The 27,862-nt window shown below is 38.5% G+C and overlaps 1 protein-coding gene across 8 annotated transcripts in view; it reads right to left on the bottom strand.

Moving 5' to 3' along the window:
• Nucleotides 1-27,862, bottom strand: part of Ncoa1 (nuclear receptor coactivator 1) — a 228,032-nt gene that overhangs the window by 112,688 nt on the left and 87,482 nt on the right. For 6 of the 8 annotated variants that reach the window (XM_055626146.1, XM_055626187.1, XM_055626196.1 and 3 more), the window contains exon 3: nt 13,414-13,497. The gene's annotated coding sequence lies outside the window, so the exon portion shown is untranslated. Of the gene's footprint in view, nt 1-1,847; nt 1,866-13,413; nt 13,498-16,824; nt 16,927-27,862 lie in introns of those variants that run through there. The other 2 variants (XM_055626162.1, XM_055626178.1) reach the window with 2 other exon arrangements.

Below are 27,862 nucleotides of genomic sequence, written 5' to 3'. Positions count from 1 at the left end.
AGAAAAGCTAACACCAATACTCTTCAAACTATTCCACAAAATAGAAACAGAAGGAACATTACCAAACTCATTCTGTGAGGCCACAGTTATCTTGATACCTAAACCCCACAAAGACCCAAGAAAGAAAGAAAACTTCAGACCACTCTTGCTTATGAACAACTGATACAAAAATACTCAATAAAATACTTGCAAACCAAATCCAAGAAAACATTAAAATATCATCCACAACGACCAAGTAGGCTTCATCCCAGGCATGCAGGGGTGGTTCAACATACAAAAACTCATCAATGTAATCCACCATATAAACAAACTGAAAGAAAAAAAAAACTGCATGATCATCTTAGATGCTGAAAAAGCATTTGACAAAATTCAACACCCATTCATGTTTAAAGTTTTGGAGAGATCAGGGATACAAGGCACATATCTAAACATAGTAAAGGCAATATACAGCAAGCCTATAGCCAACATCAAACTAAAAGGAGAGAAACTTAAATCAATCCCACTGAAATCAGGGACAAGACAAGACTGCCCACTCTCTCCATATCTCTTCAACATAGTTCTGGAAGTCCTAGCTAGAGCAGTGAGACAACTAAAAGAGATCAAAGGGATACAAATTGGATAGTCAAATTTATCACTATTCGCAGATGATATGATACTATACATGAGTGACCCCAAAAATTCTACTAGAGAACTCCTTCAGCTGATAAACTCCTTCAGCAAAGTGGCTGGATACAAGTTTAATTAAAAAAAAAAAATCAGTAGCCCTCCTGTATATAAAAGACTCATGGCCTGAGAAAGAAATTAGGGAAACAACACCCTTCACAATAGCTACAAATAACATAAAGTACCTTAGTGTGACTCTAACCAAGCAAGTGAAAGACCTGTATGGAAAAAAACTCCATCTCTGAAGAAAGAAATTGAAGAAGATATCAGAAGATGGAAAGATATCCCATGCTCATGGATCAGTAGGATTAACATAGTGAAAATGACTACCTACCAAAAGCAATCTACAGATTCAACATGCAGTTAACATAGTGAAAATGACTATCCTACCAAAAGCAATCTACAGATTCAACATGCAGTTTCCATCAAAATACCAACACAAATTTTTATAGACCTTGAAAGAACAATTCTCAATTTCATATGGAAAAACAAAAAACCCAGAAAAGCTAACACAATCCTGTACAATAAGAGATGTTCTGAAGGTATCTCCATCCCAGATCTCAAGCTGTACTATAGAGCAACAGTAATAAAAATGTCATGGTACTGGTGGATCTCTCTTTTTTTTCTTTTCTTTTCCTCTCTCTCTGTCTCTGTCTCTCTCTTTCTTTCTTTCTAAAAGAAAACTGCTTTGATAAAGCCCAAACCTAAAGTCAAGCTCTTAATATTCCAACACAACCTGATAAAAGTGTCCCTGATGTTTTAGCAGTAGATAACCAGAACATGTTTGAATAATGACAAATTTCTTCCAGTTGTGGTTTTGTCTCTACTCTGGACTCACTCTCTAACCTCATACTCTCCTCCTTCTTCAGGGAAATGGTTCCTCATCTACCATAGCTGGGCGAGTAACCCTCCAATGTGTCCTCAGAGCTCCCTATGCTTATCACATTAAAGAATATAGCAAAATAACTGTCTATGTAGTGTGCTAAATAGGGAGACAATGAGACCATTAGTTCCCAACAACAGGAAGACCAAGCTATGCACACTGGTTCATGGCTGAAGCTTAGGGCAGTGCTCTGTCAGAAGCACCAGCAGCATGTCAGCCAGCGCTATGAGTGCATGCCAGCATTCCAACTGCTCCTCAAACACTATTACACCATGCCACATGGAAGTCAGACACTACCCACCTACTGTATGCCCAGCCATATTCAGGTTCTATTCAATTTTATTTCTTCAAAACCCTATAAGTAAAAATAATGAGAGGATCAGTTCAAAAAGACAGATTTACACCAAAACCAATCTGTGAGTTCAACCATCTCTCCACTGTTATTCTGCTTTCCCACTGTTCATACTGTATTGATGTGAACATGTACATAACGACTCAGTTCCTTTTACTCACTACATCCTACACGGTTAACAATTTGTGAATTATATGGAAAACACAGCAGGAATATATATCTGGGCACAGGGGTCTTTTTTGAGACTGTATCTCCAACCAAGGACCATGTATGGAGATAACCTAGAACCCCTGCTCGAATGTAGCCCATGGTAGCTCAGTATCCAAGTGGGTACCCTAGTAATGGGAACAGGAACTATTTCTGACATGAATTCAATGGCGGGCTCTTTGACACACACCCCCACACTGTGGGGAGGAGCAGCCCTGCTAGGCCACAGAGGACAACAATGCAGCCAGGCCTGAAGATACCTGATAAGCTAGGGTCAGATGGAAGGGGAGGAGGACCTCCCCTATCAGTGGACTTGGAAAGGGGCAGGGAGGAGATGAGAGAGGGAGGGTAGGGTTGGGAGGGAATGAGGAAGCAGGATATAGCTAGGATACAAAGTTAATAAACTGTAACTAATATTAAAAAAAAAGTTAAGATTACTTGCTCTGGAATCTGATGACTGCTCTGGACAACATTGCTACCTACTAAGTAGGTGATTTTGGGTAATTTGTTCCTCTGTGCTAGTTTATAAAGTGGAGGTAGTGGTAGCTTCAGAGTTGCTGTGAGGAATAATGGCATATACATGAAGAACTTAGATTCAACTTCGAAGTTCTTGAATTAAGTACTAATAACAGTAATACTAATAGCTAGGACTCATGTATATGTATCATATATGCTGCCTGCTTTAGTTTACTTTCTGCTGCTATAAAAAAAAAAACACTGAAAAACTAACATTGGGGAAGGAAAACATTTATCTAGCTTACAGGTTATATAGCACTGGGAGAAGGCAAGGCAAGAACTAAGGGCAGAAGTATGGAGGCAGGAACTGAAGCAGAGACCATAGAAGAATGCTGCTTACTGGCTTGCTCTCATCAGCTACCTTCCTTATACCTCCATGACTACCTGCTCAAGAGTGGGACCACTCACAGTGGTCTTCAGAGGGAGAGAGGGAGAGAAAGAGAGAGAGTTAAAGATACACACACAGACAGAGAACTGATTTTCATTTTTTACAGTACTACAAAGTTAAAGTCTTTTAGAGCAACTATAGAAGACCCAAAGATAGATCCTTGAGGCTCATTTGTTTAAAAAACTTTTGAGAATTCATATTGATTTCAATGTTACTACTTTTAAGGAACTGGGAAAGAATTGAAAAATAACAGATAACTAAAATTATGTGATATATATCATTAAGATTATAAGCTTAAGATTCTATTCATGGAACAGAGACATACAACTGAGGATCTCATACCAATGAAATCCAATTTCTTCTTTTTAATTAAATTTTTATTTTTTACATTAATTACATTTTATTCAATTTGCATCCCAGCAGTAGCTCCTTCCCTCATTCCCTCCTAATCCCACCCTCCCTCTCTCATCTCCTCCCATGCCCCTCTCTAATTCCACCTCCCCTTCCATTCAAACCTAGCTTATCAGGTTTCATCAGGACTGGCTGCAATGTCCCCCTCTGTGGCCTGGCAAGGCTGCTCCTCCCTCGGGGGGCGGGGGGGGGTCAAAGAGCCAGCCACTGAGTTCATGTCAGAAACAGCCCCTCTTCCCCGTACTAGGAAACTCACTTGGATACTGAGCTGCCATGGGCTACATGTGAGCAGGGGTTCTAGGTTATCTCCATGAATGTACCGTGGTTGGAGTATCAGTCTCAGAAAAGACCCCTGGGCCCAGAGTTTTTGGTTCTGTTGCTCTCCTTTACAAGAGGTAATTAGTAAGACCTGGAGTGTACAGGAATCTGATTTCTATAGCTCTTTCTAGAACATTGTTCATCATATACTGACCCTTGGACACAAGCTGGCATACCCTGAGTGTATAAAGTAAAATATGAATAAAAGCATAGTATGTGAAACTATAATTTTAATAGTATGCATATTTCTTCTGGGCTTTTTCTTTGAATGAGTTGAACGGTCTACAGAATTGTGAAATAGGACTCAAAATGTTGAAGACTATTGTTTTAGCTACAAAAGCTAACAGATCAACTGAGACTGGAAAAATACAATCTCTTAGCTAATATTTCTAGCATGCATGTAAAATAAATATTATAAAATGGCAACAACATTTAGTTCTGTGAAATAGCGCATTCAACATAAAGTCCTTATTTTAAAATCATTCTAAGTATGAAAAATGATTAAAATTCAGGTTCATTTCAGGTTACTTTGAGTTAATTTACTATGCTTTTATACTTAACAACTATATGCTCATATATCACCAAATGTAAAATCCAGGATTCAAGTTTACAATATAAAATACAATCTCTAAATTTAAACATTAAGAAAACTACCAGGTTAAACTTAAGAGTTAAACAATCAGAAAGTAGCCAATGGCAATAAAACCAAAATGTTTAGGAACCACTGGCCTTGTACTTCAGTAAAGAGATTTCCTCGGTTCTCAGCAGTCCGTGAGCGTACAGTGTTTATAACAAGGGCTCTTTTTTAAAAATTGCTATAGAAATTGCAGTACAGTGTTTGCTTACCATTTTCTACAAGTATTCCTTGTATGTGAGTGTGCAGCATGCACTGTGCTGGGAACAAACATGGGAGGCAGAATGAGCTATGTAAGTGTTCTACCACTGAGCCACACCCTTGGGCCCACAGTCTTTACCAGCCAGTAAAAATGACATAGTAATTATATGCACCTAATAAATATTTGTTAAGAGAGTAAGTGAAATGCTTACACACCTGAGTCCCTTACATCTGAATGAAATCTCATAACCATGTTCTAAAAAGCTTGCTTCAACGTGCATACTGCCAAAACATTCTTAAAACCTCGTAGACTAAGACTGTCCTCTGAACCACACAGGGATCCCACACGCATGTTCTCTAGATAAGTCATATCATACTGTCACTTTATAAAATGATTGGGGTAAGATAGAGATTCTACTGCGTCCACCAAAACTTTGTATTCAAATACCAACAACTTCTTAAAATGTTACAAGTTTAATAATCCCTTTGCAGGTCTGGAAGGCTAAAAAGACACTAATATAATTAACCAGTATGTTACACGTTACTGCTAGCAGTGGGTTCCCTAGTAAGTAGTAATTTGACAATAAACCACATGATAATCTCCTTAGATGCTGAAAAGCGTTTGACAAAATCTAACATCCATTCATGTTTAAAGTATTGGAGAGATCAGGGATACAAGGCACATACCTAAATATAGTAAAGGCAATATACAGCAAGCCTATAGCCAACATCAGACTAAGCAGAGAGAAACTTAAATCAATCCCACTGAAATCGGGGACAAGGCTGCCCACCCTCTCCATATCTCTTCAACATAGTTCCGGAAGTCCTTGCTAGAGCAATAAGACAATTGAAAGAGATCAGGGGGCTACAAATTGGAAAGGAAGAAGTCAAAGTATCACTATTTGCAGGTGATATGATAATATACCTGAGTGACCCCAAAAATTCTACCAGGGAACTCCTACAGCTGATAAACACCTTCAGCAAAGTGGCTGGATACAAAATTAACTCAAAAAAATCAGAAACCCTCCTGTATACAAAAGACAAAAGGGCTGAGAAAGAAATTAGGGAAATAATACCCTTCACAATAGCCATAAAAGACATAAAGTACCTTGGTATGACCCTAACCAAGTAAGTCAAAGACTTGTACAAAAAAATTTTTCAAGTCTCTGAAAAAAGAATTAGAAGAAGATATCAGAAGATGGAAAGATCTCTCATGCTCATGGCTTGGCAGGATTAACATAGTAAAAATGGCCACCTTACCAAAAGCAATCTACAGATTCAATGCAATTCCCATCAAATTACCAACACAATTCTTTACAAACCTTGAAAGAATAATTCTCAACTTCATATGGAATAACAAGAAACCCAGAATTGCTAAAACAATCCTCTACAATAAAAGATCATCTGGAGGTATCTCCATCCCTGATCTCAAGCTTACTATACTATTACTCTTACTATAGAGCAAGAGTAATAAAAACTGCATGGTACTGGCATAGAAACAGAATGGTGGATCAATGGAATCGGATAGAAGACCCAGAAATAAACCCACAAACTTATGAACAGCTGGTTTTTGACAAAGATGCCAAAACCATACAATGGAAAAAAGAAAACATCTTCAACAAATGGTGCTGGTCTAACTGGATGTCTGCATGCAGAAAAATGCAAATAGATCCATAGTTATCACCCTGCACAAACTAAAGTCCAAGTGGATCAAAGACCTCAACATAAAACCAGACACATTAAATCGGTTAGAAGAAAAAGTGGGGAAGAGCCTTAAACTCATTGGCCCAGGAGACAACTTCCTGAAGAGAACACCAATAGCATAGGCTCTAAGAGCAACAATCAATAAATGGGACCGCATGAAACTGAAAAGCTTCTGTAAGGAAAGGACACCGTCATCAAAACAAAATGACTGCCTTCCAGTTGGGAAAGAATCTTCATCAACCCTGTATCTGACAGAGGACTAATATCCAGTATATATAAAGAACACAAGAATTTGAAAAGCAGCAAATCAAGTAATTCAATTAAAAAATGGGGAACAGAGCTAATTCTCTGTAGAGGAATATTGAATGGCAGAGAATATCTTTAACTTACAGAGGTTTCCATCTCTTCAAATGGAAAATGGAAGTAGATTGCTCTAAATTCTGATTATGTGATTTTAGAAAAGAAAACAAATCGACTTTGTATATTCTTTTGGAAGAGGCCTATACAAATGGCTTTGACTATGGTGATGGTTAGCTATGAAACTCAATAAAGAGTAGAGACATTTTACCTCAATAGAATTCCCAGAGGAGCAAAATTTTTGTGAAAATTACCAGGAGAGTTTAATGATTGTCTGAAGAGATTCATGAACCTCGTTATGGATTTATGGTCTGTAAATGTAACAGAATTCAGCAAACTACAAGTGTGTTAACAAGTTTCAAAACAAAGTAGCACTAGGGACGGAAGCCAGTGCCTGATGCATATAAGAAAAGCACTCCGACACTAAGCTATGCGCTCACTATCTAAAAACTGTTCTTTTGATGCAAGGACTCCTAAATTGCTCAGTCTGGACTCAAACTTACCATGATCCTCCATTTCCAAAGTTAGGATTGCAGGAATTTTGCCACCATATCTTACTAGAAATTTTATTTTAATGGGCATGGGAGAGAACCAGGACTTACAAGACTAAAAAGTATTACAAATTGAGTGTCTCTAACATAGAAATCTGAAATCTAATGCTTCAACTCTCAAGCTCCTTGAGGAACCACACGACACCACAAGTGGGACCCCCACACCCAGCCATGATAAGGCTGAGGCTAAGGCAGTCGCTCTAAAGATAGGGCACAGGCTTCCGTGTAAGAAAATATATGGAATATAGATATGCTTTGTGTTTTCATTCATAGTGTGCATATTCCTATCTTAGGGTCTGAAAAATATAAATTTTTTGTAAAAGAATTGTCTTTTTTTTTAATTTCTTTATTACTTATACAGTATTCTACCTGTATGTAAACCAAGAGGTCAGAAGAGGGAACCAACTATCTCATTACAGATAGTGGTGAGCCACTACTCTTAACCTCTGAGTACTCTTAAGTACTCTTAACCTCTGAGCCATCTCTCCAGTGCCAAAATATAAATTTCTAATACTTCCATATGGAAGCATTTCAGAATAATCAACTTGAAATTTAGCTAATTAAACTGTTTTAGTAAATCAAAGGTGCAGATTATGATAACCAGACCATTGTGATTCTATAATGTCACCTTCTAATCTAATGAGCCAACAATGGTGAAAACACTGATTTAGAATTCTATGTTTAAAACAGGCATTAAATCAATTCTATTCTTTTCATGTAGTCAATCTAATTGAAGACAGAACTTGAATGAAAATATAAAACTAACAAGAATAATTAAATTATGACACTGGTTTACATTTCTGAAAGATTAAATATCATACACATTAAAATTGGAACACAGTATTATTACATCTTAATTTTATAATTAAGATTAGTTAAGTATGTAAAGCTAGAATGTGAATTTTTATTATATTTCTACAAAAAATTAAGATACTTTTAAAATGTAGAAGGAAAGAAAATCAAAATATCTGAGTTACTGCAGTGGGAAAGGATGATTAATTATACAATTCTTCAGAGGATAATTAAAAGCAAAAATACTGGGGTTGAGGTTTTTCTACATTATCATCAGATTAAGCCCGAAAGGTGCCAATATCGGCTCGTGTAGTCTAGTTTCAGTGCACATCTTTTGCGCAAGCTTCTCTTAGGATTTCTCTTGTCTAAAATGGGTCTCCAGGGAAGCAGCAAGAAGAAATTCTGTAATTATTTTCTGATGCAATAAAGGGAGAGGCCTTTCTAATGCTGAATCTTGAGGAAAATAACGGCTCTTCCCCAACTGTGATAGCAATAACCTTGCCAGGAATATAAAAGGAAATTGGCTATAATTTCTGGTATATTTCTTTTTCTTTTTTTCTTTTTTCTTTTAGTGAAAATACATATAATTTTCTTAGTGGGTTTTTCTTTATTAAGTTATAAAATTAGAAACCAAGTACTTTTGTTATAAAATACAAACTACAACTTGTCCTATTTGCAAAAGGAAAACATGTAGTTGTAGGACCTTCTAACAGCAATGAACTCTGGGGTTTTCAATGTTGCACTTACAAATTACTTAGGAATTGTGAATACAGTGCTTTGTTTCTTTGAACAATCAGACATTTCCTTCACATGAACTATTCTGTATAAAGGGCTTGGGGAAGGAAAAACCTATCTCTAGGTTTTAGTTTACAGTAACCCCTATAATTCAAGTGTATATTTTCAGTTATACTCCTGTTTGTCAAAGGGTAAAGCTTGCAAAAAGTAGCAGAGTTACATTAGGGTCTACATTTAACAATTTTCTTCAGCTGTTTCTTTACTTTTCTAAGTAGTATTTAGAACTAAAGATAGACTGGGCATGACTTCACATGTAAATTCCTGCACGGATCACAGTAGAAAAAATTTAAAACAAGAAAACAAACAACCAAATAAGTCCAGCATTTTATTCTCAGGAATTGCCACTAGCCTACTTCTTTGATGCCAGGTATAAAACAATTTCTAAGGGACTCAATTTTTGCCATCTCTAAAGTGAGGCTATTGAAGCAATATGAACTCCAAGGTCACTTAGTAGGTAACAGATTTAGAGAAAATCCACATGAGAATATGTACTTAAACACATGTAGAAACAGAAAATAACAAAGTGTGTTTTTAAAATACATAATGTTTGTATTTGAGAGTTTCTTTTTTACAATCTGAGTTTAAACAGGATAAAGCCCTAGAAGATCCATTTGTCTCGGTCAATTTCCTAATATCCTCCTCCTATGCTTCTACTCTTCTAAGGCCCACCAGAACACAACCTAAGGGTGACAGCTAATCTTGATTGTCAATATGACTATATTGAGAAAGGCAGGAGATAATGCACAGTTCTGGGTTTATGTGCAAGGGTATTTCCAGAGACCACTAAATTATGAAGGCTCTGACATGAGTGGTTTAATGGAACAGACTATTGGGAGGTGGCAGACACTGTAGCAGGTAGAAGTGGGAACTTCTACTTTTTGGAAGAAGTGGGACACTGGGAACCTGTCTCTGAAGTGAATATCATGCCCTTGGCCCTTCCTGTTTACTGTTTGCCATGAAGTTCTGCCCAAACAACCATGTATTGAATCATGTGAAATGGTTAAGCAAATAAGTAATTCCTCCATCACAGTTCTTTTCCCCCTGGCATTTGTCACAGCAATTCAAAGGTAACTATCATAAGCATGCACTTTGTCTAAATATCACCACCCATGATAGAATCCATCTAGAACAACAGTTCTCAACTTGTGGGTCACGACCCTTTGGGGGTAGAAGAACCCTTTCACAGGAGTTCCCTAAGACCATCAGAAAACACAGATATTTACATGATGACTCATAACAGTGGCAAAATCACAGTTATGAAGAGCAATGAAAATGATTTTATGGTTGGGAGTCCTTACAACATGAGGAACTGTTTTAAAGGGTCACAGCATTAGCAAGGTTGAGAACCACTGCTCTAGAACAGTTGTGGATCTTTTCTGTAAAGAGCCAATTAGTAAATACGTTAGGTTTTATAGGTTACAGAGTACAACAGCTCAGCTCTGCTATCCGCATGTGAAAGCAGCCACAGTCTGTATACAAACTAATGGGCACTGTGGCTCAATAAAACTTGTAAGACACAGACTATAAAAGCCAATTTGTTCCATAAACTAGTTTGCCAGCTACAGGTCGTCTAGATAATTTAAAATATAACAAGATGTGAAAAAATCAGCTACACACTACAGAGGCATAGTTTCAAAATAGAAAACTCTTTAAAATGACCAGTTTCCTTTAATTTCTCAGAATGATAAGAAATAAAAGCCCCGAATAAGACAGAATGTGATATAGCCAAAAAGTTTATATAGGATTTCAATTTATACTATATGCTTAATATAGGTTTCCTTTCCTTCGTCAACTGTGTCATTCATTAAGGCAATGCTAACTGCCAAGCTTTCTAGAATTCATTGATTCTGGTCTTCTTATAAGAGCTGAAGTCCTTATTTCTGACAGGAACTCAATGGCAGGCTCTTTGACCTCCTCCCCCCCCCCCCCAAGGGAGGAGCAGTCCTGCTAGGCCGCAGAGGAGGAATTTGCAGCCAGTCCTGAAGATAACTGATAAAACAGGGTCAGATGAAAGGGGAGGAGGTCCTCCCCAGTGGACTTGGAAAGGGGCAAGGAGGAGATGAGGGAGGGAGAAAGGGTTTGGGAGGGAATGAGGGAGCGGGATACAGTTGGGATACAGAGTTAATAAAATGTAACTAATAATAAAAAAATTAAAAAAAAGAAAGAGAGAGAGAGAAAAAAAAAAGAGCTGAAGTCCTTGACTCTTGATCTTGGCAAACAGACTCTTGGTAGCCTGTAACAAATGTTCATTCCTTTCTTACCACTAATCCAAAGCCATTACCTCCTTCCTGAGCCCTAAATGCCAATTATTTCTATCACTTACTTAAAAAAAGATGGCAAGGAATAAAGACAAAGAAAAAGTTAAAGACAGAGCAGGCCTAAGTAAAGGGCAAGTAGTAGGAACTCCCTTTCCAGTCCTTAAAGGAGTTGGGAGAAGACTTAAGGGAAACTTTCAGTTACAAAAAGAACATTTGACTCTTTGTGAAGTGCTCACTGATGAAAGAGCTAAGTTTTATGGGGTAGCTTTACTCTTATACTTTTATCTGGATGGCAGCGCTCCCAGCTGTGAAGCTGACTGATGTTACTCAAGTTCCCGTAGAGCCGCTACTAGTTAGTAACCATGGTTACTACTTCAAAACAATATAAAATTAAAAAGTAGGAGGGAATAAAAATTTGAGAAGAGATTTCTTAGAATTTCAGAAAATGAAGCTAATAGTATCAAGACAAGGCCTTAATACTGTGACTCTCAGAGGAGCCATCAGGGTTCTTGATCTCTCAGCCCCACAGTTTTAGTACCTTTGCCTCAGCCAGAAATAACCCTCCCCAATGGTGATGCAATTGCTTATAGTCATAGCTTATGAACCCAACTAATAATTCTGTGAGGGGACTGCTGAATTTGATTTGTAACAGAGAAGCTTACAGCTAAAAGCAAATTAAGAGAACAAAGTTTCTTTCTGAGTGCTACGTGAGTTATGGTTGCAGATGGCACCTAGAACAGTAAAAGGAAGTTGCCTGCACACACACACAATGCCTGCTTTGCACAGGCACAGACAGACGGGGTCCCAGTGCTGACAAGGGGAGTAGACACAGAGCCCCACCCCTAGCCAAGAAGCTGCCTACAACGGATGCCCACTGACAAAGGGAAAACCAGCTTTCTCCCATGAGTGTCACTGGGCATGTCAATTATTTCTGATGGTAGGCCCCATGCTTCTGAATAGTTGGTTAACACAAAATAAACTCAATAGTATCTTTGCAGCTTTGTGAACTTTATGTTTCATTTTGCTTTGTTTTGGCTTTTTTAAAAAAAATCATTATGGTCTTTCGACTGTTTTGATTTTCTTTTATTGTGTTTTTTGTTTGTTTGTTCCCTTTTTTGTAAAGAGAGGAAGAACATAGCTGGGTGGGTAGGGGAGGATCAGGGAGAAGTTAGGAAAGAGGAAAAACATGATCAAAGTGTATTTTTTAATAAAGTTGCCTATGTCATTCCTCTTTCTTTCCTCCCTTTCTCTCTCTCTGATAGGTTTTCATTATGTAATTCTAGAGCTGGGCCTGAAATAGGGTCTCACTATGTAACCTTGGGGCTGGCCTGGAACTTGGTCTGTAGACCGGACTGGACTTGCATTCATTCACTCACAGAGATGCCTTGATTCTGCCTCCTGCGTGCTAGAATTGTATACGCCACCACACCTCGCCTGTGTCATTCTTGTTCATTGTTTTGCAAAAGATTTCTATCAAATCTTCCTCTTTTCAAACACTGGGAGTCTTTGAGTTGTTAACTAATTCAAACATTTGATAGCGGAGTGCCTGCTGTAGCCGCACATTCAGCTGTGACAGTGTGGTGAGACAGGGATGGTCGCCTGCTGACAATGAGAAAAAGCTTCGACTTTCATAATAGGGAACAGTTTTACAGTAAGTGGTGAGAACCTCAAGAAATGTTGTCTTTGAGGGGAATTTTATAATTTGGGAAGATCTTTAATTCTAGTCTCACATTCATAACTAAAGAAGTTACATACTATTTTAAAAATAGATTTGCTTTTTATTTATTTGTGTGTGCATTCATGCCTGCACACGTGTGTTGAGAAGGTCCAAATTTAACTGCATATGTGTGGATGCTTGTGAAAAGATTAAAGCTTTAATACCATCAAAGTAACCCATAGCAGCTCAGTGTCCAAGTGAGTTCCCTAGTAATGGGAACAGGGACTGCCTCTGACATGAACTCAGTAGCTGGCTCTTTGGTCTCCTCCACCTGAAAGTGGGAGCAGCCTTACCAATCCACAGAGGGAGACAATGCAGCCAGTCCTGATGAGATCTGATAGGCTAGAATCAGAGGGAAGGGGAGGAGAAACCTCCCCTATCAGTGGACTGGGGAAGGGGCATGGGAGGAGAAGAGGGAGAAGGGTATTGGTAGGGGATGAGGAAGGGGGCTACAGCTGGGATACAAAGTAAATAAGCTGTAATAAAAAAAAAAAAAAAAAGAATACCATCAAAGAAGTCCCCTGACAAAAAAATTGAGCCCTACCCTCCTCTGCCCAAAAGGTAGCCAGAAGGTAACAGCAGAAGCACTCTTTCTGGTATCTACCTTCTTGCATGGTCCAGCACCGCCCAAAATCCAAGTGCTATTTGAGATGATGTCAAACTTACCCTGTTTACTTCTAAATCTGATGCAGGAATATACAGTGATTAGTAGGAGATTAATTCATTTTCTGACACAGCCATAAAGGGAACCTGAAATTAAGAAAACAATGACAGACAAATGAATCTACTTGAATCAGTTATGTAAAACTAATGCAATATAATATAGAAAATGAAGAAAATAGTAAGCAGACATAAAATAAAGTGTCATTCTTGATTCATTAAGACATTTGTAACTGGTTGGACAACCCAACACCACACACAAAAGTGTAATAACATATGATTTACATTACTATTGAAACAAGCAAAACCAGAGAACTTATATATATATATATATTCTAATAAGAGATTACAGAAATTATCACTCAAAACAAAAGAATTCATAAAAGCAAAAAAATTTAATTTGGCAACTTAAATTTCTACATAACTATAGTATACTTTCATTTACAAAAAAATTAAAGTCCTAAATATGAGCCCCAAAACAAAATTCTACCCAATCAAGCATGTACACAGAGAGAAAGGGGAATTTTAGTTATAATTAAAATAAAAAAAAGTAATTGAAAATTAAAAATACTTGAGTTGTCAGTAGAGCTCAGTAGTAAAGTGCTTGCCTAGCCCATATGATGTCTTGGATTTGCTACCCAGCAGCGCGCGCACACACACACACACACACACACACACACACACACACACACGACATAAACACAGAAAGAAAGGGGAAAACTTAAAAGTACTTGCTGAGTTCCACCTCTGGGAAGAAGCTAACTTTTCCTGCTTCTCCCTCCAAGTAAAACTAAAAACCTTGAACATATTAATCACATATATAAGAAAACCGAAGACAGACCATGTATGGATCTCACAAGCCAAGAAAAAAAATCACATGAAAGATTTATGAGTTTTCTTTTGTACCTTGTATATGATAGAATTGGAACCAAATAAGTTGGCAGCCTAGAAAACCTAGAAGCTAAAACCTCCCTAAAACAACAACCAACCAACCAACCAAAACAAAATCCTGCTCTCCCTTGCCAAACAATCAGGAACAAGACAATGCAGACAAAAGCTATTTTACGTAACCAAACACAGAAACATTGTGTGTGGTGGAGTTGGGGTTCTATGGTCCCCATTCCACCCCTACCAGCACAGGGCACATGGAAGTCTGGTGTGAGCAACACTCCTTAGGCTACAGCAGGAAGGCCAGTTCTCCCTGCCAGAGAGCATCAGAGACCAATAGTGAAGTAGTGCTTGCCAGCTGGTAACAAGACCACCTTCTTCATGGTGTCAATAAAGGCTGTGCAGAATGCTGAGACTGTCACCTGACACTGTCACTTACCCGCTCTCTGCCATAGGCTAGTGTCAGAGACACCTAGCAGTGAGTAGACCTTTCACCTCCACACAGTAAAGGGAACATACCCCTTTAGGAGTGCGCATGGGGAATCTAATTGAGACAATGAGGCACTCCTGCCTCTCTCAACCAGGGAATAAAAAGAACCAACCCCCAAGCTGAGTATGAAGAGCAGCAGAATGGGGAGTTGAACTCCTACCCATGTGACAATAAATGAGGGGTCTGTTTAGTTTTTGGTTTTGAGACAGGGTGTTGCTTTACTCAGCATAGTCTGGTGTCAAGCTTACAATCTTCCTACCTGAGCCTTCCAAGTGTGAAGAGTTTAGGGATTCTACCATCACATCCAGCTTGACTGGAACATTTAAATAGAGTTAGAATCTCAGAACACAGTATCAGCAATGTTCAAGTATCCAATGAAAATTGCTTATATAAAAACTAGGAATTTCTTTTTAGATTTATCTTTACTATTTTTAACTCTGTGTGTGTGTGTGTGTGTGTGTGTGTGTGCGTGCGCGCGCATGAAGAGTCAAGAGACTTCAGATTCCCCTGGAGCTGCAGTTAGAGACTGTTGTGAGCTCCCTGATGTGGGTGGTAGGAACCCAAGTGCGGTCATGAAGGACCCTGAACCACAAAGCCATTTCTCCAGCCCCCAGAGCTGTGAACATCTATAACTGAATGAAAAAGGGGATCTGTAGGAACCAATACCAAGATGCTGGAGAGCTTAAATTGTCTGAAAATAGAGTTGTGACTGGCCACGATGAGATGAGTTGTGCCTGTCTGCTCTTTAGTTTTCTCACATATTTAAAACAAAACGATACAGTGTCCAGAGGAATAATACAAAGAAGAGAGCAAAGAAAGGGAGACTATAAGGAAGAACTGATGGGATGTTTCAGACTTGAAAAAATGTAATGGTATAATGAAAGACTGAATGGATGGGTACAGAGGAAAGATTCATAGACCTGAAGGACAATAAAGCCTTTTAATTTTAACAGAGAGAAAGCAAACAAACAGACCTTCAGACTTGTGAGACTACAGCAAAAGAGCTATGTCATCATCTCCCAAAAGGTGAGAATTGGCCAGATTGGGAGGAGGGCCATGAAGGACACCATGGGTGGTAAGATGGTGGCAAGATGTCTCGGTGAGTAAAAGTATTTGTTGGGAAAGACTGAAGACCTGAATTCAATTCCCATAAATTTAATTCCCATAAAAGAGCTGGAGGTGGTGGCATGCATCTGTAATCCCAGCACATCTGTAATCCCACACAGAAGTAAGTAGGCCAGCTGCCCTGGAATATTCAGCAAACAAGTGAGACCTTCTCTCAACAAGGTGGAGGAAGAAGAGAACACACTATCAAAAGTTGCTCTTAAAAGTGCACATTTGTGCACACACACACACACATACAGAGAGAGAGAGCTTAAGTAACCCCAAAATAAAGGCAGATAACCCCAAACTGTGCAAAACATAAACAAGTACGGATCCAAGAAAGCCAGTGAAGTATCAACAATAATCCACACCAAGCTTACTTAAACTCAAGAAAACTAAACACACAGAAAAGGAAGGGAAACCATGCTTTGCCTACAATGGGAAACAATTCACATAACAGTTGATTTCTCATTACGAACAAGGGAGAGACGAAGGACCTGCCACAATTTTCAACTGCAGTCTATGAATGCATCTGTGTATTTCTAACTTTTTTCTCTTGTTTCCTGCTTCTTGGCAGGCTTGGAACCTGGTAGTGGAATGTAAGATACTATGACATTAAAAAAAAAAAAGTAGATAGAAATGATACTACTTTTTCATAGAAGAGTTTTAGTTTCTGGTTGGCAATAGGAAAGAATCCAGAGATTAAACTAATCTCTGAAGCTTATTTTCAATCTTGAGACATGTTCTATTTCTGTTTCACCTTTACACCTACGATTTAAATGTTCAAAGATTTCTATAAAACCTACAGTATTTACCAAGACTCCCTCCCTCTAGTACCATGAAACTACCAAAAAAGACCATTGTCCTGTTATGTCAAGTTGACACAGGCCAGAGTCATCTGGAAGCAGGAATCTCAACTGAGAAAATGCTCCTACCAGATGGGCCTGTCAGCAAGCCTGTGGTGCATTTTCTTGATTGATGATTGAAGTTGGTTGGGCCCATCCTACTGTGGGTGGGGCCACCCAAGGTAGGTAGTCCTGAAAGACATCAAAAAGCAAGCTGAGCAAGATATGCTGGATAAGGCAGTAAGCACACTCTGTGGTCTCTGCATCAGTTCCCCCTCCAGGTTTTTGCCTTGTCTTCACTAACTTCCTGGACGCTGGACTACAAGCTATGAAGTAAAATAAACCCTGTGCTCCCCACATTGCTTTTGGTCATGGCATTTTATAACAGCAATAGTATCCGGACTAAGATGACTATCCAGTAAGTAAATGATGCGGCACAAATGGCAAGCCATTTGAGTAAAAGTAAATGTGATTCACGTACCACGCCAGCAAACAGAAAAAGGGAAAAAAGGTCAAATGAATTAAATCTCATTAGTGGAAAAAAGGTGAAACTGGAGAGAGAAAGCAGCAAAGCTGGTTAATGAATATAAAGTAATTTGTAAAGTAATACAAAAGAAATTCTGGCGGGTGTTTTGCATAATAATATGAATTAACACTTAAAATGGGTAAGATAATAAATTTTATAAAGTGCTTTCTTTTTCTGTTATTTATTTGTTTGTTTGTTTTTCAACACAGGGTTTCTCTGTATAGCCTTGGCTGTTCTGGACTCACTTTGTAGACCAGGCTGGACTCTAACTCACAGAGTCCCGCCTCCTGCTGCTTCCCAGAGTGCTGCGATTACAGGTGTGTGCCACTATGCCCAGCTTCATAAACTGTTTTCTAACCAGGATTTGCAAACAAATAAGTGAATATTTTTATGCATCTGAGCAAAGTAGCCTTTTTCAAATAAACTAAAATGAACACATTAGATATAAAGGAATATACTGACAAATCGGACTATCTGTATTTTGAACATTAAATACTAATACTAAATAATCAACAGCTAATTTCAACTATAATAATTGTATTATGATTATGTTAAGAAAACAGACTGCACCTTTTCCAGATCCACAGTACAGTATTTACAGATCAAATGACATGATGTTTGGATCTGTTTTCAAATGAGAGCAAAAAGTATAGAAGTAAGGATAAAAACAAAGTTGGTCCTGTATTCTAATTGTTTGAGACAGGCAGGAGTCCATTGTCCTATTTTTGGCTATTTTCAAAATCAGGAGCAGTGTAGTAGCATTTCAAGAACTGTGCAGATAATATCTTTAAAAGCTGCCTAAAATCTGTACATCTAAAGAAGCTAAGCAAGAAGGAGGACCCTGGGTAAGATGATCAATCCTCACTCAGAAAGACAAACTGGACGGACATCAGAAGAAGGAGAAAACAGGAAACAGGACAGGAGCCTACCACAGAGGGCTTCTGAAAGACTCTACTCAGCAGGTTATCAAAGCAGATGCTGAGACTCATAACCAAACGTTGGGCAGAGTGCAGGGAATCTTAGGAGAGGACAGGAGCTCCACAAGGAGAGCAACAGAACCAAAAACTCTGGGCCCAGGGGTCTTTTCTGAGACTGATACGCCAACCAAGGATCATTCATGGATATAACCTAGAACCCCTGTTCAGATGTAGCCCATGACAGCTCAGTATCCAAGTGGGTACCCTAGTAAGGGGAACAGGGACTGTCTCTGACATGAACTCTGTGGCTGGCTCTTTGATCACCTCCTCATGAGGAGGGGAGCAGCTGTGCCAGGCCACAGAGGAGGACAATGCAGCCAGTCCTGATGAGACCTGATAAGCTAGTGTCAGATGGAAGGGGAAGAGGACCTCCTCTATCAGTAGACTTGGAGAGGGGCATGGGAGGAAATGAGGGAAGAAGAGTGGGATTGGGAGGGAAGGAGAGTGGAACTGGGAGGGAAGAAAGGTGGGGGCTACAGCTGGGATACAAAACAAATAAACTGTAATTAATATAAAGAAATTTAATTTTAAAAAAACTGCCAAGCTCAAGGCTGACAGCGCAGCCCAGCTGATGGGAATGCCTACCTCACATACAGGAAGCCTACGATCAGTCACCGGCACATCACACTGGGCCTGGTGAAACCTGCCTACACCCCAGATTGTGGGAGGTGAAGGCAGATGATGAAAAGTTCAGGGTCATCCTCAGCTACATAGCTAGTTTGAGGCTAGTCTGGGCTACATGAAACCCTGTCTAAAAATATAAAGGACAAGCTACTAGAGTGTGGTAGCTCTTAAGCCCCCCAAAAAAGATGGCAATACTTTGGAAACCAAAATAGTCACTAGATATTCTAAATGGAATATTGGTTACTAAATCTTATTATTTATTCAAAGGTAATAAAGTGGGGCATACAACACAAAAAAGGCAGGTGTGATAACACATTTGTAATCCTGGCATTAGGAAGCAGATGGAGGTATAGTGTGAGTTCAAGGCCAGCCTGGCCATAGTGTCTTTAACCACAGCAGATCTATGTTTAATCCGGGGCTGGGGAGGTGGCGCAGCAGTTAAAAGCACTTGCTGCTCATACAGAGCGGGATGGGGGTGGGGGTCCTCCACCCATAGGGCAGCCTTCAACCATCTGAAACTCCAGTTCTAGAGAATATGGCACCCCTACTGCCCTCTTTGGGTACCAGGCATGCACACAGTGCACTTAAAAAAAATCACAAAGTTTTTAATTTAAAGAACAATAAATAATTTTTAAAAATGTCTTGTGCTTTTTTAAGTGGAAAGCACAGAAATAGGGGCTGCCAAGATGGCTTAATGGATAAAGGTACTTGTTGCCACCATCCTGAGTTCAATCCTGGGACCCGCATGAGGAAGGAGAGAACCAACTTCACAAAATGGCACGCTCCGCTCCCCTCATCAGGTGGATAAACGATTGCACATGTGCTCACGTATTCACTAATAAATAAGTAAAGATCTTTTTTTCTTAAGATTCAATCTAAGGAAGTCATTCACCTATTTCAAACCATCCAATAACCCCTCAATAATTCCTTAAAATTCATAAATCTTACAAGATAGAGTTCCTCTCTATTTAGTTTTACGTTGTATCATTTTTGTTATTCCATTTCAGGTATGTCAAATTTCTCACTTTACTTTTGAACCGTGTTTTGTAAGTCATCATGCAGCAAACAACTTTTCTGAGTATAGATCTATGAAAATAAATGTGTGCATAAATTTTAAACTACCACTATGTGCAAATAACAAGCTCTATACTCACCTGCCCCATCAAACTAAGAAGCCCTCATGCTCTGTAAGTGATACCTCCCTAAAACGCTTACCTCACCACTGTTCTCCATCAGATGGGTTCACTGGCCGTGCACTAAATGGTCAGGTAGGTGGAACCATGTAGTATGCAGCTGCCTGAAGCCACCCTCTCTCACCCAGCACAAGGCCTCTAGAGACCCAAGCTGCTGCATGCGTCAGTAAGCTGCTTCACAGCTTAGTCATCAACTTACGACTACACCAACTTTATCATTTCATCCTTTCAGCATGTGTGATTGTGAACAGAACTGCTACAAACACTGATGGAGTGCTTAATTGAAAATAATGTACCAATGTTGACTGTTTAGTTGGCAAAGTGTTACCACTGTGGGAAAGTGAAATATATGAAAACCTTGTCCTATATTTGTAACTTCTCTGAGAATGTAAATTTGTTCCAGTATTACTTAATGACCTAATTATACATATATAATGTTTTCACTGTTCCCAGGCATGTATGAGAGTTCCAGGTTTTCTGTATCTTGGATGACCCTGACGCTGACATGATTTCCTATATCAGTTATGTAAATAGTTGTTCAGTAGCATCTCATTGTGGAATTAATTTGAATTTCCCTAAGGTAGTGGAAAGACTGCAATGGTTGATGGTTTCAAGTATCTTTTTCTTTAACATCTTAGATTTTTAAATATAATTTTTATTTATTACAATTTATTCAATTTGTATCCCAACTATGGCCTTATCCTCAACCTGTCAAGTATCTTTTCAACTGAGCTTCTTTACCAACCTTTGATGAAATATTTGTGTTTTATTAATTTTGTGTGTATGTGTTTGTACATGTCGTGTCTTTGCAGATTATATTTGTGGAATTAAACATGGGAATTTGTTTCCAATTACCCACTGAGTTTTTGAGTCTCTCACTGAACCTAGAACCACATGACTTGGCTAGATTGGCTACTCAGCATGCTCCAGGGTCCTCCTGTCTCTCTACCCACTAGCACCAGGATTATCACACCGTCTTTACAATGGGTACTGTGGATCCACACTCAAGACTCTCACGTTTGCATAGAAAGCATTTACTGACTTAACCATCTCCCAAATCCCCATTTCGTTCAGTTTTAAATTGGGTGTTTCTTTACTGTAGTGTTTTAAGAGTTCTTCCTATAAGCCTGATACAAATCCTTTATGGGGTATGTCATTTGCAAATACTTTTCAGTCTGGATTGTATTCCCATTCTCTAAACAGTGTCCTTTACATCAAAAGCTTTTAAATTTTTATGAAGACCAATCTGCCATTCTTCTTTAGCAGACCAAATTGCTGGTGTCTTGTCTAAACTCTTTCCTATGCTTAAGCTATATGAAGGCTTGTTTTCTATGCTTTCTTCCTAAAGCTTGATGCTTTCAGTTTATACTTTTAGATGTAAAATGTTCTTCAAGTTAATGCTTTTGTAAGACATGAATATAAGTATAATCACAGTCCATTCTCCTTGCATATGAATGTAAAGCTTAAGTTTAATAACAAAAGGTTTATTCCCCTGGAAAAGCCAAACCAATGACAAGAAACAGGTTGATCTTTGTATTAAAAAACACAACTTAGGGAAATGGTGTGGGGAAAAAAGTTAACATTTTCTTTAAGAGTCGTTTTCACTCCATTGTTAAGGTAGGTATGATTCAAAATGCTGTGATCAGAAAAAGAGAAGCAAATTGGACATTTTCTGAGCATTTGTCATGTTCTTTGGAGAGGCCTGAATATTTTACATATAAGTTCTTATGTAGTGCTCTTTTTAAAACTCTACTTTATTTGGGGTGCTTGGACCTCAACCTCCCTTCCAACCTCCCAACCCTACATAGAAGAAAGAAGGTTAGCATGGAGAGAGGGGCCCCTTTACTTCTACTGGCTGTTTAGGGTTAAAGGGTTCTCTTAGGGCTCAATACCAATCTCCATCAAGCAGACGCAGCCAGCAAACCCCTACATGCTGCTGTGCACGGAAGCATTTCTCTTCATCTGTCTGCTCCAAACCAGCACACTGTCCATCTCTGGTCTCTCCAAACTGCTACACGCCACACGCCAGCACAGAACTCCGCTACCCCTTCTCTTTTTGGGCTCCCATATTTATAACCTCAGAGTCCTAGAGCATGGCCCTCTCCATGCTGCACGTGGAAGGCCATTACCAGCTGGCAAAAGCCATGCCCCACTTGAGACAATTAACAGGTGTGGACAAACTATAATCCAACTAAAATCCCACACTTGGAATTAAAACAAAAACATATTTACATAACATAACTGAGTTTACAAAGAAACCAAAACTTCTATTACATTCTTATGTAAAAATTTTTACGTAAGTCCAAATAGTCATTTTTATTTCTGCTTTACAGAGGAAAATACTGAGTTTACACAGCTCAACTGATTTTTTCTTCTTTAGTTATATTTTCCTAACTTGTCTTTATAGTAGTCTTATTGTGAAAAAAATGAAACCATTTCTGAAAAATTAATTAGCAAAATTAATTAAGTGCGAAAATTAAGAAATACTAATACCAAGATGATGCAGATATCTGAATCATCCGCAAGGATTTTAGAGCAGTGTCAGTAAAGTATTCCAGAAAACAATTATGAAGACAGCTGAAACAGATGGAAAACACAACGCTTTAGCAAAGAAACAATATATTAACAAATGGCTATTTTAAAAGTAAATGTGCAATATTCAAAATTAAACTCACAGGATTAGCTTATTAGCAAAGAAGATGCATGAAGACTGAACAGAGAACTTGAAGGTAGGTCAATAGAAACAATCAAATCTGAGTAGAAAAATAATCATTGGAGCCAGAGTGAAGTGAGAAGCAATTAGAGAAAATGTAATGTTTTTCTGTCTTTGAAGATCCAAAACGAGAGGAAAGAAAATGAACTGTAGTTACTGTCTCTACCAAACTGACCTACACTCTCACTTCCCACGTTCCACTCTATTGTTTCATCTTCTTCGTTTCCAGCATTTATATTCTGTGTAACAACCATAACTGCAAGCTCCACAGCTCTTCAGGCCACAGTGACTTCCTTGTCCATCAGACTAAAGGAACAGAACCAATGAGCCAGAGCTATGTTGACTCACTGAGGCTTTACTTGGTTTCCTTAACTACAATGATAATTCTTCCTTTCCACAAATGGCTAGGTGGCATAACATTTAATTACATGAAGTTACGTATTTTTCCTCTTTAATATCTGTCTCTTCCACTAAAAAGTCAGTTCAATAAAAACATGGAATTTCGAGATTCTGGCCTCTGATATATAATTTATTCTTAATTTTGTATTTGGTAGTGTATATCTGAAAACCTCTTCCTTAGGAACTCAGTTCTTAAAAATGTTAATTTGGAAGAAGTATGATTTCACATATCATTTTAATATGATTGAGATAAAGTTAATACACAATAAATGTGCACCATTTAAATGTATAGAACCAAGAGTTTTAAACAAAAAAAGCACCCAGATACTCACTACCATGAACATACCTAATATCTCACCAAATGTGTCTTCATGACTCTTTACAATACAGACAATTTCAGCTTCAATATATAAAAAATCCTGAATGACTTCAATGAAAAGTGGTCTGGTTAATGACAGTTTTATTCTATATGTACCAATTAAAGAAATAAAAATACAGATGTACTTACATTTAGTGAGACATGAGAAAGATCATCTTTCTGCATTTCTTCCTGATGAACTCTAAATGTCAACATCTTTCTTCCCTCTTCTCCAGGAAGTGTGTTCGTGTGTGTGTGTGTGTGTGTGTGCGTGCGTGCGTGCGTGCGTGCGTGCGTGTGTGTGTGTGTGTGTGTGTGTTGGGGGCAGTGCACATGTACTGTGTATGCATCCACAATCAGGCCAGAAGTCAATACTGGGTGTGTTCATCAGTCTCTTTGCCTTAGTTTTTGAGATAGGGCTTCTCCCTGGAGAAGCTCTCAGCTGGAGCTCACAGACAATGAGCAAGCTCCAAGTATCCTGGCTTTACCACTCCCCAGTGCTGAGAAGTTATGGCTGTGTGCTGCTGTGTCAGGCTTTCATGTGGGGAATCTGAATTCAGGATGGCATGCCTGTGGGGCAGATACTTTACTTACAGAGGCAACTCCCCAGTCCAGAGAGTGTGCTTATTAAGTACTAAATTCTAGCTTGTGCGTCCCCTCTGCTAACTCTTCTCTCCTCTTGTCCATCTCCAAACAACCTCTATGGTCCCACGACATACTACAACTACTTTCATCTTAAAGTCTGTACAATTGCAAGTCCATCAAGGACTAACAGATAGTCCTTATCATGCCTTACACATTTGTGCAAATACAACATCTGGCATGCACAGCAAACAGTCTAGCAAACATGTAGATGAGTAAATCACTCTATCTCATGATTTGGGTAAGATGTAGCTAGCCTACTCTGCAAACCTCAATTCGGCACCTAGCTTTAAAATAAAAGTTTTTTCTTATTTATTTTTTTACAATTTATTCACTTTGTATCCCAGCTGTAGCCCCCTCCCTAGGCTCCTCCCAGTCCTACCTACCCTCTCTCTTCTCCCTCTATGTCCCTATCCTAGTCCATTGATAGGGGAGGTCCTCCTCCCCATCTATCTGACCCTAGCCTATCAGGTCTCATCAGGGAAGGCTGCATCATCTTCCTCTGTGCCCTGCAAGGCTGCACTCCCCCCCTCCGGGGGGGGGGGTGGAGTGATCAGAGAGCCTGCCACTGAGTTCATGCCAGAGAAAATCTCTGGTCCCCTTACTAAGGAACCCACTTAGAAACTGAGCAGCCAATGGGCTTCCTCTGAGCAAGGGATCTAGGTCCTCTCCATGCATGGTCCTTGGTTGGGATATCAGTCTCTGCAGGACCCCCTGGGCCCAGGTTTTTTTTGGTTCTGTTGGTCTCCTTGTGGAGTTCCTGTCCTCTCCAGGTCTTTCTATTTCCCTCTTCTTCCATAAGGTTTCCTGCACTCTGCCCAAAGTTTGGCTATGAGTCTCAGTACCTTCTTCGATACCCTGATGGGTAGAGCCTTTCAGAGGCACCCTGCAAAAGGCTCCTGTCCTGTTCCTTGTCTTCAACTTCGGACATCTATCCTGTTTGCCCTTCTGAGTGAGGTTTCAGCCTCTTCCTTTGGGTCCTTCTTGTTGTATAGCTTCTTTAGGAAAAGGACATCTGTCCAACTACATTCATAGCAGCTTTATCCATAACAGCCAGAATCTGGAAACAACCCAGATGTCCCTCAATTGAGGAATGGATAGGCAGAAACTGTGGTACATTTACACAATGGAAGCAATTAAAAACAAGGAAATCATGAAATTTGCAGGCAAATGGTGGGAACTAGGAAAGATCATCCTGAGTGAGGTAACCCAGAAGCAGAAAGACACATATGGCATATACTCATTCATAAGTGGCTATTAGTCATATAATATAGGATAAAAATAAAATAGTGTTGTAGGCACTTGGGCATATTCTTCTAAACTACTATTAAAACAATTTAACCAAATAGTCAATTCAATTAAAAACTCACCATTTGGTAATACAAAGTTTTCATCTGATTTTTACAATTCCAAATGTTAACAATGATCCTTAGAAACACTGTACAACTGCTTCCTAGAATGCCAGCTTTAAATGTCTGTATATATTTATCTAAAGATAATTTTTGATGGTTTTTCATTTCATAAACAATCAAGAATTAGTTTTACACAATGATTGGAAACAAATTGGCTTTTCTTTAAAATTTCTTCTTAGTTCATTTCAGATAAATTTCAGGATCCTAATTCAGCCCAACAGCCTGCTTCATAAATGTCAACTTTCACCACCCAACTGCTGCTAACATGGTAAAAGCTGGGGAAACAAGCCTTTTTCTCCAAAAGCCCTAAAGGGAAAACTTGATCTTTCAATTTATAATTTTAAAAAGTTTAATTGGATTCCTCACTAAAGAAAGAGAGAGAAGAAGAGTGAAGAGAGAGATTTTAAGAAGCAAATGAAAAGATTCACACATTTGTTGGGTAAAGTCAACAGACAGTTCTTAACACGGCTTTATTGTATCAATAAACATTTTGTAAGTTATCTTAGTTATCAGTAAAATTTCTATATTCGTTTTGAATTTGCTGCAATAACACTATGTTTTCCAAACAAAATTCTTCTTTCAGAATTAACGAAGACAGTATTTGTTTAAAAACATAGGTGGCCAATATTCTATTCATAGTGTAAAATGAGGACCACAGCTTTACAGCTGCCACTAACACACCTCACATGAAGTACTAGTCTATTCCCAACATGACACTTAGCTCCGAGTCTAGTGTCCATATCAAAGCCACATTAGCCTTCAAAAGTATATAGCTCTTTTGATATAAATTGTGGTTTTAAAATGTCAGTGACTTCCAATACTAAAGAAATCCTACTAAGTAGACTGAAGTGCAAGCCCACTGTACCCTTACCTGTGTCTATATCTCCTACCTTGTCCCCCAGTCAGTCCCTACTGGCAGAATGTTCCTTATCTCTCCTGAATTGCTTTTCAAACCTCCAAGCTCACAATAGAATCCAGACCCTACAAAACTTTCAAAGCCTACTTCAAAGTCCTCCTGAAAATTCCACCAAATGGCATGTGTTTGTTCCTCATCTCTCTCAGTAAAGTTCTTAAGGAGGTTCTGAGCCAGGTGTGGTGGTACAGGCCTACAATTCTAGCACTTGAAAGGTGAAAAAAGGAAAATCAGAAGTCCAGGCTATCTCTGGCTACATACTGAATTTGATGTCAGCCTGAGCTACATGACACCTTATTTTAAAAATAAAAACAAATAAAACAAAGTTTTCATCATATGTGTTTTAATTTTTAAAAAACACATTATTCTGTGGATTTGTTCATCTTGAAATCAATACTAAGTAACTGTCGAGTAACCACTGTATTCCAAGCTTTTCTTGGCATTGGTTTAACAGCTGAGAAAATGATATCATCTCTGTTGCAACAGTGCTTACACTTCTATGTAAGTGATATGAACTAGTAGGCATCAAATTTTCTACTGCTAATCAGGTCATATTTAGTTTTTACTAGTATAGTAATAGTATTGTGAATATAGTTCTAACACAGCTTTGTTATCTCTTGGATTGCTTACTTAGGGTCAATTTCCAAAAGTAGTATCATTAAATCAATAGTCTTGGATATGTGTGTGGCTTTTAAGACATGTGCTCCCATATTGCTTCCAAACAAGTTGTTCCAATTCAAAAAGCAATGTGTGCCTATTTGGTTCCCTATAGACCCTTATCGTTGCTCAATAAGAAGAAATTATTATTGTTTTAATTTCCAATGAGGTTCAACTCCTTTCCTTATGTATATTTTTTCTATGTTGTTCCAATGGGAATGTCCTATACTTCATAGGTCTTTTTATAAAACAGTAATCATTTAAGGTCACATTTAGAAATCCTTTTATAAAGTTTTAATTATAATAATTTCTTTATAAAAATGTGCTTCATTTTATACAATTACCATTTTACAGTTTTTCACCGAAGATTCCTGGGTTTTTTTTGCATAGTTCTCCTAGCTTTTCATTTTCAAAAGTTAACTATAACATGGCTATGGACAGTATAAGGACAGGCTCAACACTACATTTTCTAGCTGCTATTTAATTATCCTAAAACTTAAGCAATTATACCATTGACAGATTTTATACTTATTGTAATTAAATCCCTAAATGATGTTTCCTCAATTCTAAAGAGAAGTATTTTTCTTAAATAACCTAGGTAGGTGCTAATCTCAGAAAGGATAATTAAAATTCAAAAAGCATCACCAGTAGACAAGTGAAAGAGTGTGCTTTAATACATATTACTGTTTCCTGTGTGCAGATCTATGGGAAACA

This window comes from Psammomys obesus, unplaced genomic scaffold (assembly GCF_907164565.1).
Source record: "Psammomys obesus unplaced genomic scaffold, mPsaObe1.curated_primary_1811, whole genome shotgun sequence".
NCBI lineage: Eukaryota > Metazoa > Chordata > Mammalia > Rodentia > Muridae > Psammomys > Psammomys obesus.
The sequence above is the reverse complement of the archived record's forward strand: the minus strand, read 5'-3'. Positions and strand labels throughout refer to the sequence as shown.